The 18,434-nt window shown below is 39.5% G+C and overlaps 1 protein-coding gene across 9 annotated transcripts in view; it reads left to right on the top strand.

Moving 5' to 3' along the window:
- MEF2C (myocyte enhancer factor 2C) overlaps positions 1-18,434 on the top strand; it is a 139,959-nt gene that overhangs the window by 25,361 nt on the left and 96,164 nt on the right. The gene's annotated exons all lie outside the window — the stretch shown is intronic.

Below are 18,434 nucleotides of genomic sequence, written 5' to 3'. Positions count from 1 at the left end.
TATAGTCCAGCTAAATACACACAAATACATGGAAATCTCTGTTTGCGCATGTGTGGGGAAATCAAGTGGTTTATATTACCAGATGCTAAGCTTTATGACTGAATTAGCCAACTATTTTGTTGTGCTGAATATCAAATTAATGGTAACAGGACTTTATTGAGCTTCAGAGTGGTGCTGAAGTTCAAGGTTTGCTTGGCAGACAGAAGAGTCACGTCACATAGTTTATGTGCTTCCAGTGGGTAGTGTAAAAATGCTAATTAGCAAAGCCATTGGCAGAACACTGATGATATGCAACTGTATATCTCTTGCCCATGGATTCTGCAAGTACAATATCCATGCTGGAGGAATGCTTGGATGATATTGTCAGCTGACTCTTCCTCAATCCAGAGAAAGCAAAAGTTTTGCCAATGGCTACAGTTCATCTTTATGAAGATGTTTTTCTTCATGCATGTCCCTGCTTATTTAAGGGATTTCAGCACAAGTAGTCAGGTTAAGAATCTTGGTATTCCATTCATCTACATCTTCTTTGTGGAAATCTGTGCGCTGAAAGAGATAGAAAAGTTTCTTTTTTAGTTGTATAGTTCATATAGACTGCACCCTTATTTATCCTTTGATGACTTTATAACAGCAACACATGCCCTCGTGATGGGAGAGGATTATTGTAATTCCCTCCTAGAAAGGCTTTCAGCAGTGCAGCTCTGTCATTTGCAGCTTCTTCAGAATGCAGCAGCGCATTCACTCCTTGTTTTGAGCAAATGTGATAGTCTTACCTCCACATTGACTCATTTACATTGTCTGCTATGAAGAAGCAGTTTGATTTTAAGTTGGTCCTGATGGTTTTTAAAGAACTTAATGGTGAAGATACTGACTGTTTTCAAGTTTCAGAGTAACAGCCGTGTTAGTCTGTATTCGCAAAAAGAAAAGGAGTACTTGTGGCACCTTAGAGACTAACCAATTTATTTGAGCATGAGCTTTCGTGAGCTACAGCTCACTTCATCAGATTTTCAAGTGTTTTCAAGACTTCTTTCTTGTGCATCATCTTGACAGATATCACCACTCAGATGTCACACAACTTTTAGGAATCTCATCGTCCCATCTTGATTGGCAAGTTACGTCTTTTGATGTGGTGGGCTTTAGGCTGTCAAGCTCCCTCACAAAATCCGTTTTACATTTATTTGCACAAAGATGTTTTTCAGAATGATTCTTATAATCTCCATAGTTATTACCTTCATCCTCAATAGTTTCTTTTGGGTTGTAAGAAGAAGGATTTGATTACTTTTTATTATGGTACCTCAGAATTGTTTTTATGATGCTGTGCCACACTCTGAGGATCTTGGGGGCAGAAAGTGGGAGGATTTTAAAAGTAACATGATTATTATAGACAACTGTAATGGCATATTAATTAATTAATTAATTGATATCTAATTAATTGTGTAGTAGTAGCGTAGTAGTAGTAGTGTGTAGCAGCAGCATTGGTGGTTCAGTGGTAGAATTCTCGCCTGCCACGCGGGAGGCCCGGGTTCGTTTCCTGGCCAATGCAAGTGCAAACTTTAGGGGGGAGGGATAGCTTAGCGGTTTGAGCATTGGCCTGCTAAACCCAGGGTTGTGAGTTCAATACTTGAGGGGGCCATTTAGGAATCTGGGCCAAAAATTGGGGTTTGGTGCTGCTTTGAGCAGGGGGTTGGACTAGATGACCTCTTGAGGTCCCTTCCAACCCTGATATTCTATTACATCTATTACATAGTTTTAGAAGCCAGATGCTGTTTACCTTTCTTATGTGAGCATACCCAGTAAATGGGACTATTGACTGAAGCAGGGGCATGCAGGATTTAGGCCTCTCTGTGTAAATTTAGTATAATAATACCTGGGAAAGACAACTTGTAAAACCACTCTAATTGAGGCTTTATTCCTTTCTTTATAAGGATAAATCTTGTCCCCAGTGCACAGCCCAAGTCACTGAGATTTGTGCTAAGGTGAATTTAAAATGGGAATGGATCCTCCTCTTAGGTTTCTCTGCTGCTGCTACTACAGATCTTGTAGCTCTTGTGCCTTGGATTGGAGAATGCCATAACAGATCCACCATTCCTTCACTACAGAGCTCACTAGAACCTAAATTAGCTGTAGCTAGGTCCCATCAGATCTCACAAGCTTAGCAGAGTGGGCTGGATAAATGCACGGAGGCAAGATTTTTCAGAGATATATAACTGCTACAGAAATTCATCTTTTGGTGATTCAGGAGGCAGAATCCTGTACTGGATTGGTGTTCCAGTTTGGTTCGAAGGCCACCAGTGCTGACTTTTTAAAGACACTTACAAGTTGAGTCCTTACCACTTAAAGGTCCCTTGGCATTTTGTGCAGTAGTAGGGTGTTTACGCCAATCTTCTGGCTAAATTTTCGATCAACTATTTACATTTTGCCTACCTACATCCCCGCTGCACTTTCAGCTGGAACATTCTTCACCATTTCCTGTCCTAAACAATTACACAGTGTGCACTGATAAATAGTAGTCATTTTTCATCCCAGAGGGGCCTGCATTTCAAATGTGTATAACTTGATGCCTACCAGTAGTTTGTAAACATGTTAAGTGTCTGGTCCTGCATTTCTTATGCAACCATTGATTTCAAATTTTCAGTGCACAAAGAGTGCAGGAAAAATATGATCCCTGTCCTGCAAACCCTTATGCATGTGCTTAACTTTAAGCACAAGAGTAGTCCCACTGCCTTCAGTGAACACTTAAGTGCTTAAAGTTAAGTATATGCATAAGTGTTTTTTATGTTTGGAGCCTATTCTACAAAGACTTACCTGTGTGCTTAACTTTACACACTGTGAGAAGTTCCTTGACTTGAACAGACTGAATTACAGTGGGGAAAACTAAGGACATGCATACGTTTTTGCAGGTTTGAGGCCTATGTTTATAAAGTATTTTGGAATCCTTTGAGATGAAAGGTACTACGTAAATGTGACTTGTCTTAATAACACGATGATGGCATTCAGAGTTCCGATCACATTTTCTAACCTGTCTATATTATTACATGGTGCACTCTGCTCTGTAGAGAGAAAATACCCTTGTTTTTATTAAGTTTTACAAATGATATTTAAAAGCAAAAAGAAGGAATTGGAGAAAGCTGACATGGATACCTGAAGCTGTACTCCACTATATTTAGCTCTTTCCAGGGGTGAAAGTAAGTTGAGTGACTTACCGGTACTCTGGGGCCAGCTCTGGTCCCCGGAAGGGCGGGGCCTATGGCGGAAGAGGCGGAGTTGAGGGGGTCAGAGCCAGCCCCAGCCCACCCTGTAAGGTAAGTGCCCCCCCCACCGGGGTAGCAGCAGCAGCTTGGGGCTCTGGGGGCTATTTAAAGGGCCCAGGGCTCCCCTCTTCTACTTCCCTGGCCCTTTAAATAGCCGCGGGAGCCCTGGGGAAGCGGCGGGGCTCCAGCGGCTATTTAAAAGGCCCGGGCGGTAGAAGCAGGGGAGCCCCAGGCCCTTTAAATAGCTGCCAGAGCCCTGCAGCTGCTACCCCAGGGCTCCAGCAGTGGGGCTCTGAAGGCAATTTAAATGGCCTGGGGCTCCCCTCTTCTACTGCCCTGGCCCTTTAAATAGCCGCCAGAGCCCTGGGGAAGAGGTGGGGCTCCAGCGGCTATTTAAAGGACCGGGGCGGCAGAGGCAGCTGGAGCCCCAGCCCTTTAAATAGCCCCTGGAGCCCCCGCTACCCCAGGGCTCCGGGGCTATTTAAAGGGCCCGCGACTCCCCTGCTTCTACTGCCCCAGTCCTTTAAAATAGCTGCCAGAGCCCTGGGGAAGCAGCGGGGCTCCAGCGGCTATTTAAAGGGCCCGGGCGGTAGAAGCAGGGGAGCCCCAGGCCCTTTAAATAGCTGCCAGAGTCCTGCAGCCACTACCCCAGGGCTCCAGCAGCGGGGCTCTGGAGGCAATTGAATATCTCCAGCCACTGCTGGGAGCCCCAGGCCCTTTAAATTGCCCCCTGGGAAAGCTGGGCTGCTCCAGTACGGTGCAACAGCTCTTGCCGGTATGCCGAACTGGGGCGTACCGGCTTACTTTCACCTCTGGTTCTTTCTAAATGTAGGTTTAATATATTCTTCTTGTCTGGCCAGCTCAGATGGTGGAGATTATAGTTACTTTTTCACATGTCTTTAATTATATTATTTTCAGTAATGTTTTGATGGATTAAAATAAATTTTAATAAAACAGAAAATATCATGTACATTATAACTCCACTGAAGCAATGGTGTTATAGCAGGGATGGATTTGACCTATTATTTTAATGTTAAATTGGGAATTTGTAAAGTCTTATTCCCTGCAGAGTCTTCAGTGTGCTATATTCTTAATCTTTAGATGGTAAACTGGCATCCAGATAGAATATGGTACATTTTTAATAGCAATGACTCCTTTGAGTAAGTTTTATTGTAGCATCCTGGAATATCATTTATTCTTTTGCTTTATAATTTATTCGTTCTAGATACAAACTGTAAAGGAGGTATGTTAATCTGTTTTTATTCAAAAGTACAAACAGTAGCTCTGCTACAGTTTAGGGACTGAATAACCAATATGGACATGCTACTCATTATTACTTATGCTATATCTTATGTTAACAATGAAGGATATTGATAAAGTAATAGATCTTCTGCAGAACTTAAAGCATTGATGAGCAGTAAATTATTCCATCCCATATGATATGTTCCAAAGGATTGCTATAAATAAAAACCATAAGATTCCTGTTTTTTATTTAAAAAGATGATGTGCTTTAATGCAGTATATGCTAATATACTTGAAAAATGTTCACAATGAACTGCCTCAGAATTATCCATAAGAATTACAATACTGTATATGATTTTTTCCTCTTGATTGAATACTTAGGACACAGTTCTGCAGGGATTTCTGCCCTACATATGTCTGAATTTATACAATTAAAATAGAAGTGTGTCAAAATGCAACTCTCCTCTCTAAATTGTGGGAAATTGTTATTCGCCTACCTGGATTTCTCAGCATGCAATTAAGAATGGGCCATTATGCAGTGGGGGAAGGGAATCGGAGGCAGCTTTAACTTGGGTGTCTGGCACTTTTGGTACATGGCTGATAACCCAGGCAGACCCTGACCTTGGCAACATTACATGAGCAATCTTTGTATACGGATGAACTGTTCTTGAACAATTTCTCTAATATATTTGACACAAAAAGGTTTTCCTTTTAACAGGCATGCATGTTTTCTTGTTCCCCTTTCTTTTTAATCTTGAACAAATGTATTCAAAGAAGCCACTGCAAGGAACCTCCTGTTTTCTGTTTCTCTTTTCAGTCTCCCTAGATCCCTTTCATAGTACACTGGTGTTTGGTAGAGGGACTGGGTAGAGGTTGTTTCCACAGTTGTTGCTGTTGTTTTTTGGTCACACTCATGTGGTATCATTAATCTGGAATACTTAAACTTGGATGGAGTAGAAGGAATTGATGGTTATTTTCCGTGTTCTAGTATATGCAAAGCTAAAGTGTGAACTTTGCCTCATCACCAGAGGCTGCACTGTACTCCAAACAGAGAAGGTGGAGGTAAAGGTAGTGACATTGTGACCATTGTCATGAGTTCAAATACCAAGATGGTAGACACCTTATAAATTCATAAGTAAGCTGACTCAAGGCTCATCCTGTATTATCAGAGCAACTAATTCCTATGTTTTAGGTTCTAATAGAGGCTGTATCTGTTGTATGATACTGTGTATAACATTTGTGTCTACATCAGGATTTGCTCTGATCCTCCATATGTACAAACTGGAGCATGGTAGCACGTTTTCCATGTGATATGGTGTTTTATGGAGGGAGGTGGTTTTTTTCTTTTTCTTACTTTCCTTTTGTTGTTGTTGTTGTTGTCTGGTATTGTGGGGCTTTTTGGTTTTGTTTTTTTACTGCTGAATATAGTGTAGCTAATGCATTTATGTGCCTGCATAGAACTGCAAGGGGGAAACAAGATACACATGTCTGGATGCAAAAAGTCAGAACACAGCCCTAAAGGCTATAATCTAATCAAGGGAATCTGCTGCTATCATAATCTCAGGCTGAGTGGTTGATAATCAGTATCTGAGCCTGAGAATACACTGCAGTTCTAGCATATTTACTGAAGGGTTATGCTGAAGAAGATATTGTAAATGTATGTTAGATTTAGTGACAAGGACAGTGGCAGGATGTATAATGTTTTGGTACTGTATTACTTATTCAACATGTTGCAAGTAACCCTGCAAAAACTCCTGTACTGCCAAACAAAGGTGATACTCACTCACCCTTGAGTAAAGTAGATTATTTTTTTACTATTCCAGGGTTGGGGGAGTTAATTTGGAACTATATTTCTTGTCATTATTCCCAGAACAGGTGGGAGTTCTAAGGAATCATATCACAACACAGCAAGTACGTGGCATTGTTGAGGGGAGCTTGTGTTAAAGCCACCATTTCTATATGGTATACACATGTCTCCTGCCCACCTCTTGATTTCACAGTGTGAGTGAGGTGTAAGCCTGTTGTAGAAGACCCAGAGCAGTAACAGTGGGTTCATTTTCTGTAACAAACAACACAAAGGTACATAATTAATAGACAGCTGTTTGGTTATTTAAAGTTAATATTCATTCAGTAGAATGTAAAGGATGAACATTTATAGTGCTTTTAGAAAAACAGAACAAAGTTCAGAATACAAGTGTGAGAAAAGTAAAGTACTCCTAATTAAGTGACTACTAATCTTAATGTACAGAATTCAGAATATTACATTGAACTAAATCTGTCTCTCTACCCAAGATAAAATTACACCATTGCAGAGGGCTCCTCAGGCCTAACAGTAAGATGTTTACTGTGCACTGAAGTGCTTTTCTCACTAAGAGCTTAGTGATCTTCAGTGGAAACAAGATTGGGTTCTGTTAAAAAAAACCCTAAAATCATTGCAACATAGCAAATATTTCTAATACATTGTCATATTCATCTGGATTTAACACCATTGCAAACTTTAGAATTCAAAGTAGCCTTCCACAAGGTCATGCTAGCATATTTCTTATCAGTGAAGATTGCAGTATGTTATTGTAGTATATCTTGGAATTCTTAAGATGAAGTTGTTTAATTAAAAGTTTATGGTGTCAGGTTAAAAAAAAGTTATCATTGGCAGTAAACTTTAAATGATCGAGTTCAAGTCAAGTTGGCAATTGACAACAGTTGTTTGAAATTCAGCCTTGAAAAAGTGGATTTGCTCTTGAAATTGAAGAGTACAAAGAAATGCAAGCTTGTGATCAAGTCCCGTCTTTATTTTGTTTAACCACTTTTCTGTCATTTGTAGTTAGAGGCCAACTAAGAGTCTGACCAATAGTTAGAAGATAAAGTGAAAAACAAGCTACCAAAATACAGTCTGATTCAGACTTTGAAGTTTATTTTGTGCAGTTATCAGGAAACTAAACTGACTGAGTATGCTTTAAAGTGCAAATTTTACCCTTCAGATTATTTTAAACTTCTTTTTGTATGATTCTTTTACACAACAGTTAATATTTCTGACTTTTCTGCTGGTCCCAGAATCAGGAAGCTACGATTGTGACATAAAGACAGTTTTGCACTTCTTCCACTCCTTGGTTCTTGTGCCAAACAAACACAACTCAAGAGTCGAACCCCATAGATGGTACTGTTATGTGTCAGATTGTGATATTTAAACTTCAGAGAAGCTTTTTGACATTTTGTAAAATGTGATTAGAGTACTTCAGTAAATTCAAGATGCACATTGCTACATTATGGAATGGTCCTTTGACCTGGCTTGCAGATAAAGGATTGTCTATCCAGATATTTGGGGAAGTGTTGGGAATTGTGGACAGCTATAGTTCTGATTTATTTCCTCTCAATTTCTGCTCTTTTTATCTCATATCTGTGGCACTCCTACTTACCTTTTCAGGATCCCAGGTGTGGGATTCTACATTGCGAACTGTAATAAGAAAGAGCAATAATCCTTCCATTGCTGTATCTTAATCCATGGTGCCCTAATTCTGCAAAACTAGAAAGTATCATCTTCCACACTTCTTGTATTGGACCTCTCCAGCAACGTTTTCATCTAGTGTATTGTGTTGATTTTGAACCTTATATTTACTTTTATTTCCTTTTGCTCATAACTCTTGTGTGCTCTAGAGCGTACTCCATTAACTCTGAAGAAGCAGTTGATTCCGATGAAATGGAAAAATCCACGGTTGGAAGCAAAGGAGGAAAAAAATTCCATCGACTCTCTTCCCTGTAACTCCTTCCTATGGAATACCTGGACCCCACCAGCAAACCACACAGATCTCTCGCAAACTGCTGTCTTTATCTACAGTCAGACTTTGTGGGCCACCTCCCTCCTCAGTGGCAATAGATTAACATCCCTGTGGCAACTATAGCTATGTAGCATACATGACAAATTAATATTAGGAAATATTACTAATTAATAATAACTAGTTATGCATTTTAGCACTCTTTCAGTGCAGTGCAGTAGATGGAAACAAGGAAGAACATAAAATCTGACTAGCGAGCTCTTTACTGACCACTAACAATAGCTCTGTGGATCATTAATGGTTCATAGACTACAGTTTGAGAACCTCTGTTCTGAGAGGTTGTTGCAAACAGTGGCCGATAAGGGTAATTTCTCACCTGGGTATATGGTTTCTCTATGTCCTAAAGAAATTGGATTTTGTGTACCAGACATACTAACTGGGTTGTATTACCAAGAAATTACAGCTTCTAGCATTGCTCTTTCTCAGAATGCCTATGCAAGATATGGGGAGATGCCCAAGAATGGGGGAGGCTTCCCCTTCTCAGCTGCATATCTGAATGGAGAAGTTTCTTCTCTGCCCTGTGTATGGTGTCAAAACCAACTGGGTAGAGTAAATTTTCGCTTCCACTTCTTTAGCAGGGTCTGTGTATGTCTCTTGTTGATGCATTCCTCTGCCAATGAGAATTTGTTCTCTTGGAGACTGTCTTCTCTTGCTTGTGACTTCTGAACAGAACAAATAATTAATCTTACCTTCTAGTCAAAAATGTTCTTTTCTGATAAATCCCACTAGTCCTGCTTAACAGTCACACAATAGAGTCTCCCTTCCTGTTGTTAGAATGTGGACACAAAGTGGGCAGTGATGCCTTCTGGTTCAAATGAAATTGGAATCCTAATTTGGGTTAAAAGTAACATGTTTGAAGTGAAACATGTTTGGATGGAAAACTAGATAAGGAAACCCTGCTGCACGAAAAGGGTTTTCAACTTTTCTACCTGTCTGGCTGAAAACACTGAACCAGGAACACCATTGTTAAGGAACCTTTTTGAGACAACCATAAAAGGCTTTGAAGGAGATTTCTAAAAATGCTGAGTATTAGAATAATTCTCAAGGAGGAAATGGTGACCTGATATGAAAAATACCATTTGGTAAAAGTTATCAGGCATCTGACTACTTCAGGGACCAACATCACAGTTACTTCTCAGGTTATTGAAGGTTTAAGCCTCTGCTTTCAGAGTAACAACATTGAGACCCTATCTAGCACATTCTGAATAATGAAACATCGGACATTTCTGAATGTTGAGACTTTCCACAAGGTCCAGTTTGTGGATATGTTTTATTGAAAGAAACAATATGAACACAAAAGAGAACATAAAAGGGCAGTAATAACATTGGGCATTTCAGATGTGCATTTTCAATAGCCATGTTATGAGACACAGATAATTGGGATTGCTATGCAACATTTGTCCATGATATAATAGTAAACCATCTCACAGGAGCAATCAGCAGGGAAGAAGAAGTATGGAACTCACAATGAGCTTAGGCTACCATGACCTCCTGGGCCAGTCAGGAACTATCAGACTCATGGTCACCTATTTGCTGGACAGCTTCCCTATACTGCCTAAACTAAGAAGGAAAGGATGTATATGTGAAGGGCTGACTGTCCAAGCAGTAAAGACAGAATCTTCTCTTCGGCTGTTTACACTTCCTAGTCTGCCTTCTAGTTCATACTCATGTCATGAAGTGCCCCTGCTGTGATCCTCTCTCCCCTGACTTAATAACAGAAATTACATAGGACACAATTCCCCTTGCCTCAGATTTGTGCAACTGAGTTTGTTGGCATGGCAACTCAACACTTCAGCTACTGGAATGGATTGCCATAATCCCTAGGAGATTGATCTTTGCCTGGATCAGGAACCTCTGCACCTCCTTTGCCATTCTTTTGTCCCTCTCTGATTGGTGGAGGCATTGTCCATCTATCTCAGGACTATTCGCCTGACCAGGAATGGGAAAGGGCATTTTGCCTTCCCTTGGTCTGCAAGCAGTGGATTTTATAACCTCTTTTGAGTGGACAATGATAATTTTACTCATGTGTGAGCCCACTTGAGACACCCACAGAACTCTGAGAATATACAAATGATTGTTGCCTGGGCACCAATGTGAACGCTAAGAAAAATTCTGAGAGAATGTCCAGGATCCATAGTGATAGTATGTGTGAAGCCCGAAAGCTCAGATAGAAGTATATGCCATGACACCTTCATACAGGAACGTTCCTTGGTCTGGAATTGGTCTCGGTTTTGACCAAAAACACTGGACTGAATGAAATGAGATTGTATCTTTTCTGGCCTTTAGGACTTGTCTTTTCAGAATATAACACTATTATATCACTTGATGTTAGAATTATGAGTTAACTTAGACTTATCCTGAGGAATTGCAACTGACAGGTTAACTGTGAGGGATAAGCCAGTGTACTTTCATTATGCTTTTACCAAAACTTATCCAAAGAGGGAGTTCTAGGACATCATAAGTGGTGTCACAATGAAAAATAAGCTCTCATTTTTGAAAGAGAAACTGAAGTAGGTATGACCCCCTGTATTTTTGTGGAATCTTGGTTCTGTATTGTAACTGAAGCAGCGCTGAAATGGAGTAGAACATTGTATACATGACAGTCCTGAGTTAGCTACCTGCACTCTCAAAGGCTCTTTTTCAGTGTTTGATGGTATCATGGGGTATATGGCTCCCTCCACCAATATGATGGTATTACAAAAAACTCCCAAAGTTACAGCCAGTAAGTTGGAGGAGGAAGAGGAGGAAGTGTGAATGTTTTTCTTTGAGTTAAGCATTCATTTCTGAAATACACTTGAAAAGGAGTCCTATCCGTATTTGCTCTTTCTATGGTCTTTTCCTGAAAAGAGTGATGAAAGAGAAAGACCTTGCTGACCTTAGAAATTGCTATTCTGCTATTAATAGAAATGCTTTCTAATTGTATAGTACCTACTGAGCTCAAAACACTTTATTAATATTAATTAATTAAGCCTCCAAGCTACCTGTGAGATAAGCAATGGGTATATAATGATCAGTGCACCTAGCTCTAAAAATGCAACCACCTTTAGGGTGGAACATTGCAGTTGCTTAATATCACACAGCGACACAACATTTGTCAAGGTCAGGAAGCAAAGAGTGTCTTATTCAATTGCATGAGAATTTAGGTAGGCAGAATATAGTAACTCAAGTTGGAATTCAGCCAGGACACCGGAGTTAACATCCATAACCTTTTGGTTTTAGATTTCATTTGAAGCACTGTCTCCTATATCAGTATAGTGTCCTCTAACACCATTGATTCAAGATTGTATCAGATGGGAATGCAACTCACCACTTCCTGTATTACCTACTTGTTTTTTTGGAGGTCTCTCATTCAAATACAATTAATTAATTAATTAAACTGAGTAATGGCCAGAGGCCATGGGGGGCCCATTGTGGTAGGTGCTATATAAACACATAGAAAGAGACAGTCCCACCTCTGAAGAACGTACATTCTTCAAAGTTGACCCAGCCTGACCCTGATTGGCTTGTGAGAACTGACAAGATCATAACATATGGTATAGCTGCAGGGGGTCAGGAAAGTGTCTCTTGCATTAGCCAGGGCCTGCCATATATCACTCAGATTAAGAGTAATTGACACCTGTTTAATTGAGGCTGACAGGCCATGAAAAAGATGAGCATCTAATCTTGCGGTTTTACCTGGGAGAGGAGTTCCTTACTGAAATAGGGCTGAAGAAATGGAGGCAAATATACTATCCTTCTATATCTAATTCTGTCTTGACATGGAGCATGATTTGTTTCTGGCAGGTTAAAAGTCTGTTTCGTTTCCTTTTGACAGAACCCAACGCTTTTTCCAGACACAGTAGGAGCAACAATATTGGAACTCCTGGGGCATTGGCTAAACACCCTTATTCAGATCCTTTGCTCCTGCTCTGGAATGACAAAGCCGGGGGCCGGGTTTGGACTGTGCCTTCCAAACTAAAATAGCCTCCGAATCTGCTTTTCTTTTCTTTTTTTTCTATTTTGTGAGATCAGTCAGCTTCTACACATCTGAAGCACAAAGAAACCTCTGGCACATTAGCTTGCAGAAATATTTCTGCATATTCCATGACATTGAAACTGAAATTCCATCTTCTCTAACTTGTCTGCTATGGATGGGATGCTGCATTTCCTCTCCGTCATTTTTTCAGTCAGGCAGCTGAAATACCACATTGGCTAGGACCATCAAATGACAGGTCCCTGCTCTTCTACCCCCAATGCTTCTTACCTGCAGAACAGAATGTCAGAAGGCTGCAAGAATCAATTTATGTGGGCTTGCATCCAGACCACCAATCTTTAGCTCCCTTTCTTCTTATTGAGAATTATCTCTGTAGGATCAGACTGCAATGAGGCTGCCAAAGACAAACTACTGTGGCATGCAACCAGGCCGTCCACCCTCTTAACTTCTTGTGCTAAATGTGAGAGGTTTCAGCAGGAGTCACTGACTTACTGGTGAGTGTCTCTCTTCTGAAGAAGCTGCTACATGAACTGGAACAAATTATTTAGGAATCTAACATCAAAGGCAAAACAGACAATAAATATAAAAATAAATTTTCTGGTCTATAAACAGTCCCAAAACCACACTAAACGGGAAAAAACAGCAAGAGAATTGCTTCCATCTACTGGAGCCAAAAAACAACTGACGAGTGAGCTCCTAATAAAAGGAGAGTGATATCATTTTTGATCAGATTATGCTTCTCTCCAGCAGCTGGTATGGAAAAGTAAATCTTTGGGCTGGTATAGTATGATGCTGGATAATTCAAAATGACTTAAAAGTATCCTTCTAGGCTTTCAAGGGCCTGGGATTTCTACCTGAGAAAGTGCAAAGTAGCTCTAGTTAGTTATTATAGAACATTTGCAGCCGATTCTGTAGCTGTTCCATGGAAAGTCTATGGAATTGAGCCCTTAATTCCTAACTGTCCATCCTGAGTAGACACAATATATTTTGTTTTTACTGGTGTTAACATTTGTATGTTGGGCTATTGGAGAGTCAGTATTTTTTGAATCATAAAAGGACAATAGCAGACCACTCCTTTCATCTTTGTAATCCCTTGTTACTATGCAGGCTTTATCCAGCTGTGATGATCTGTGGCTTTCCACGCCATGGTTAGTCAGGTTCCTGGCTCCAGAGCCTCCCAACCTATTTTGCTGGCCAGCAGCAGAAGCTATTTCCTTTGCTGAAGCAGGATGCTGCTGCAAAGATCTGCAGAGGGGAATAATAAGCTATCCACCCTCCTGTCTGCTTTTCTCCTGCAAAACTCCCAAACCACCTCCTCCATTTAAAAAAAAAAATCAACCTTATAAACCCTCAGTACTCTGGAAAAACTACAAGAATCTACATAAGGGTGCTTTTGGACATTCAAATTGGCCCTTCAGCATCCAAATGTCTATTTAGTTTCAGAATCTCAGACCTTGAGCCTATTCCCGTTGAAGTCACTGATAAAATTGTCATTGACTTGCAGAGGTACAACATTCGGCAAATGGCACAGCATTGGATACCCTAACTTAGGGACCCTGTTTTCAAACTTGAGGGACTGGTTATTAAAATAATTGGAAAAAGAGCTATAAACTCCTTCCCAAATTAGGTTACAATGTGCCATAAGTGGCATTCATTAGCAGAGGTCATCGCTGAATGATCTGAATTAGGCCCTAAGATAAGGCCTAAAACATGTTTAAAGTACTTGCTTTTTTAGAATTTGTTAAATCTGAAGTAAAAAAGACCATAGTGTAGATTTCTGATCATGAGATATTACAATAACTAAACCACACATAAGATCTGATTATCTGTGTGCTTGGAAAACATGTTCCTTAAAAGCACTGGATTTTGAAATTTACTTTTACCTTTTCTTGATCTAATTGTAAATTTCTCTGACTATAGCTACACAGAAAGAAAAGTTAACGTTACAGAACAGGAAATCACTCTGTGAGACAGTATTTCCTTGGTATGGATAACACTTGCTTTTTGATACTGTGTTCTTAGGGTTGGCAGCAATTTTATTAAGCAATTTTATTTTCAAGAATAAAGAGCAAATTTAAAGCTGGGTTCTCTAAACCTTGTAGTGTGGTTGCACAGGAAATTGTCAGAGGAAATATAATGGAAAAAAAAAACCCGTAGTATTTGTCTGTGTTTTGTTTATTTTACCATTTATAAAGTACTACTTGAACTGCACCTTGAATTTTATTATTTCTGTTTAAAAAAACTCTAGGTGCAGAATTGTGTCTTCGTTATTAGCTGTAACAATGCTGTTAGTATTAACGTGTTCTGTCCGGTCTTTTTGTCTATTCATTCCAGAATGAAAATTAATCTGTTTAGCTAGAGGCTACATAGTTTACTGTCATTAGTTGGGGACAGTCAAAGATATGTGACTGTTTCAACTGCAGAGGAGCTTTGGGATTTTCATCTATTGCTGAGATCTTAATCAAATATGTTACTGAGAGTCCGTGAACACACCCTTGGGGGGGGGGAACAGTATAACCCAAAGATTATTCAAGCTATTTTAATAAAAAATATATGTGTAATGTTTCATTTCTGCCTAAGTTTAATGTAATAAAGCACTGTAGAGGATATTAGTAAATTTTGCACTTATAAATGGGATTAGAACTTGGCTAGTGCAAGAAAAGGCAGAAATGTTGAGCAATTTTAGGTCCTTCTCTCAAAAAAACAGACACACGTGCTTTGCTTTAAACTCTGTGACTTCTCAGTGTATAAAGTTAAGCATGTACAGAAGTCTCTCTAATCGGGACCTAAGAAGCCATGGCTTAGTTGTAACAGATGGTTGAGCCCCACCGCAGTAAGCAATGTTTTAAGAGACTGATCTTCCCATGGTGAGTGAAGAACACATGCACGCACACTACACGCTCTAACATTAATGGATGCTACACTGATGAATCTTAAGTGTTTCAGTGGGAAAATAGACCACTTTCAAGCCTATTCTATTTTTGTGGACAGCACTGGATTTCCATGCTGTCAATGTTACTGTTTTAATCAACATGAGATTTTTTGTTTGTTTTACTGAATATTAATTAAAACCATGTTTTAAAATGAATTAACTAAAAACTTTGTCTTTACTGGGTTTCTTTCAGAAAGAAAGCGAGGAAACATTTCCTTTTACAATACTATGTCTTCACACACACACGGTAAAATAGATTATTTTAAAATTACTGAGGCTACTGATTGGTACATAATGATCTAAACGTTATAAAAGAAAAAATATCTTAAAAAAACAAACAAACCCATCCTAATCACTCAGTGTAACCACAAAATTCAGCCCGACACCTGCAGAGGTCAGGCAAGGTTCCCTACCCCATCTCCCCAGTGTCTTCTGGTGTTTTTTTTTTTTCACATCTGCTTCCTCTGAAGCATCAGGGATGGCCATGGCTGGAGGTGGGACATTGGATAGAGAGGGCCAGGGCTTTGAGGTGGCACCAGCATTCTCACTTTGAGGTGCTTGGCTGGCTAGTCCTTTTTCACATGCTCAGGGTCTGACTGATCACCATATATGGGGTCAGGAAGGAGTATTCCCCCAGATTAGATTGACAGTGACCTGGGAGGAGGGGTTGCCTTCCTCCACAGCATTGGGTGTAGATCACTTGCCAGGATTATCTGGGTATCTCTCATTTAATCATATCCCTGTCATTGCAGGGACCTCAGGCCCTTGTCCTCCTCAGTCCCTCCTATTCTGTGCCCGTGGCCCATAATAGTCTAATCTCCAGTGAGCTGTAATATTTTGGCCTAATTTGGGTTGTTGGGTTTAGTGTGTGGGTGTTCGGTGCTGTTGGTGCCTGCGATATGCAAGAGGTCAGACTGGATGATCTGGTGGTCCCTTCTGTCCATAAGGTCTGTGACTCTAAAGGTTTATCCATGCAAAGGACCTAGAATGGAGATTTATGAAGAAGCGGTTTAGAAAACATAGGGGTCAGTTATATCACAGTCAGCGTAAAAAGTGTTAGCAAAGCACTAAGCTCCACTTCCCACACGTATACACACATTCAAAACACACATTTTGTTTTATGTTGTGCATATCTTTATTTTAACGATAGCTGAGGACCAGATTCTTATCTCATTTTCCTCAGCATAACTACAGAATAACTTAATCTGTTGAGTAGAGTTACTCTGGAGTTGCTGCAGTGTAATTGAGATCACCCCCCTGGCCCTGAGGCAGCAGTGCAGTTTCACAGAACTGTATTTTTGTAAAGATAAAGGACAGGCTGTGTTTTCAGAGGAATGTCTTGACAACAAAGTGCATCACTGAAGGCCACCTCACTCACAATGAAGGTCTGTATTTTAAAATAGCACTAAAACAAAATAACTGCTGTGTTTTGGCAAAGGGTCTTAACTATTTACAGCACTACGTAAGAATAGTAAATAGTGCATCAGTACCCAGATTGCCCTAGCTGTAACCCCAAACCTCAAGAAATACTATAATTACGTTTTTACATGTTTTTAAAACATAGTAGCCATTGTCAGTTTAAATATTCTGAAGCCCAGCCTGATACTGCCTTTTAAAAATGCAGAATTTTGATTTCCAACAGCTGCATTGGGTCTTAAATCATATATTATCTTTATGGAGCTTTTTGCTAACATATGTTAATTGGCTGTTTTCTATGACAAATTATGAACTCTTACTTTGATGAGGTTCAATTGCAATCATGTTGAAGTCGAATACGTAGAGTTTCCAGCCCCCACTGGCTCCTCAAACCACTACAAACATCTGCACGTCACTGCAGTGCTGAGTAATGGCAGGATTTGGGTTGGTCTGATTTTTCTACAGATTTTTTTCCACAGGATATTTTCAGCTCTTTGCACTAAATCTGTTTCTGGGTTTGCCCTTTTTAGCAGAAGTATGTTCTAAAATTAACATCACGTCTTATATAAGATCATCAGAATACAATGAGAAATAATTTACAGCACAATACATTCAGAATCTGTTTTGATTGTACTGAAACTTGAGTGCAGTTGGTTGAAATGATCAGTCATTATTCATGCTCCATGTTACAGTTAACGTTTGTTGGGGTCATGTAGAATTTGTGAGAGCATAAGTGATAACTGTGTTTAAAAGTCAGTATGTTTTATTTTCTGATCAATTGCGTTAGTAGATCAAGTGTTTGAGATTAGTTTTATTTTTAGAAAACTGGGAAGTACTGTATCTATTTTGTGATTTTTTTCACTAAGAAAATGGTGTTTCCCTTCTGGAGAGGAAACATATGTCTGATTATGTTTTGCATAACCTTTGCACATCTTCCTACCAGTAAACGAAAGATTGTATTGCAATTTCAGTGTCTTTGTATCTCCTTCATGTCTAAGTGCTATTATGATTACATTTGTTAAGCATGTAATGAAAAGAATAACAAATAGAAAACACATTTTCCAGCATGGTTAATGAGTTAAAAGATATGGAACCAGTCTTTCTCTGAGCATTTTTTAGTTTTTACATACTACTGTGATGGCACAATCTGACAATACTATTAGTTTTTTATAACTCATTCATTACAAGCATTGCAACATACAGCATTTGTTGCATGACGATAAGTTATCATCCACAGTATGTAGAGAAATACAAGAATACATGTATTTAAATAGAGGGAAAGAAATGTAGTCATTAAGTGATTTGAACATCATCCTTTTAAAAACTGTGTCAAACAATGTCAATTGCATTGCAATTAATTTAGCAGAACATCACATGGTTCAGCCTTGACCTAAAGCAAATGGCTATAGATAAATCTGTCCTATTTCTTCTTCAAAGCAAAAGATGGGGGTTAAATTTCGAGGCAAGTGTTAGAGTTTAGAATAAGGAGAGCCAGATGTGAATAGAAGCTACTTCAGTCTCATGAGGCTGGTTATAATTCAGACCTTTCCCTGGGGTAGCACACAATCAATGAGTTCCAAATCCTGGGGCTACCTGCATTTATGTGAAGGCATGGGAACATTGCTTTACAACTGACTACTGAACATATGTGAAAAAATTAGAGCAGAAATTAAGGGTAAAAAAGGTTAATTTCAGAAGTTACTCATGAGCACCATGTTCCTTTGAAGCTGTTGGAATTAAGATGATTTCTGAGAGGAAAATATTGAAATGAGGAAAGTGTTTTTGTAAGAGCA

The sequence above is a fragment of the Lepidochelys olivacea genome (genome assembly GCF_965140295.1).
Source record: "Lepidochelys olivacea isolate rLepOli2 genome assembly, chromosome: 5".
Taxonomy (NCBI): Eukaryota; Metazoa; Chordata; order Testudines; family Cheloniidae; genus Lepidochelys; species Lepidochelys olivacea.
The sequence above is the reverse complement of the archived record's forward strand: the minus strand, read 5'-3'. Positions and strand labels throughout refer to the sequence as shown.